This window comes from Mus caroli, chromosome 17 (genome assembly GCF_900094665.2).
Source record: "Mus caroli chromosome 17, CAROLI_EIJ_v1.1, whole genome shotgun sequence".
NCBI lineage: Eukaryota > Metazoa > Chordata > Mammalia > Rodentia > Muridae > Mus > Mus caroli.
The window spans coordinates 20502253-20503404 of NC_034586.1; the positions used below are offsets into that span (position 1 = coordinate 20502253).

General features: G+C 45.3%; 1 protein-coding gene across 1 annotated transcript in view; it reads right to left on the reverse strand.

Annotated features, from left to right (window-relative positions):
- Positions 1-1152, reverse strand: part of Npw (neuropeptide W) — a 14242-nt gene that overhangs the window by 11967 nt on the left and 1123 nt on the right. The window lies entirely within an intron of this gene.

Genomic DNA, 1152 nt, shown 5'->3' on the forward strand with positions numbered 1-1152 from the left:
AGGGCTACACAGAGAAACCCTGTCTCGGAAAAAACAAAAAACAAAAAGAAAAAAAAGTCTGTTGTGAACTGTTTCAAACAGCTCTGTGATTGGGGCTGTGCCTTTAGGAGAGGGATAATCAACTCTGTTCATTGCGTTGTTTTCTCAAGCTGTCTAAGGAGTGTTCAGAATGGTGGCAGATGGGTAGTCTGGCTGGCTGGCTATCAGTTGCTTTGTTAAAAGCCAGGGCAGCAAGGGTGAGGCCAAAAGCTGTCAATTAGGAAGCCACATTCACCACCCCTCAGCCTTTACTTATTTGCACAAACTGGGACCATAAAATACTTGCCATCAGCATCTAACGAGCTTACCATTAACATTCTATTGTCATCTTAACAGAAATGTTTTCATTTTTAAAGATCTATTTTTATTTTCTATGGACGTGTTTTGCTTTCCTGTCTGTGTACCACCTGTGTGCCTGGTGCCCTCAGAGACCAGAAGATATTAAACCTCCTGGAACTGGTTGTGAGCCTTCATGTGGTGCTAGGAATTGAACCTAGGACTTCTGCAAGAAAAGCGAATGCTCTTAATTGTTGAGCCATCTCTCCAGTCTTCCATTTTAACAGATTTTTTTTTTTTTGAGACAGTGTCTCACTTCTACGTAGCCATGGCTGGCCTGAACCTCTCTATGTTGCCCAGGCTGACCTCAAAACTTACAAAGTCTCTGCCTGTGAGTGCTAGGATTAAAGGTATGTGACCACACCCTGTCATTTTAACAATACTTAACCCTGCCCAGTTGCCTAAGAAAGGTAAATCCCCCATCTGTCCGAAGATGGCAAATGTAGCCCGGTCCGCTTTACATAGTTGGTATGGCGACCCCAGTTTTACAAATGAGGTCATAGGCTTCCGTGGGGCAACCTAGTTCAGAAGCATGTAAGTCTAAGTACCAGAATTAGGGGGTTAAGTCATTTCTGATTCTAGCTAGCCATAGGCACTCTGGGGTCACACACACAATATACTGACTCTTTCTAGAAAGGGTTCAGATTTGGACCCATCTCGCTTCATCAGAAATCCAGAGCCGGGCGTGGTGGCACACGCCTTTAATCCCAGCACTCGGGAGGCAGAGGCAGGCGGATTTCTGAGTTCGAGGCCAGCCTGGTCTACAAAGTGAGTGCC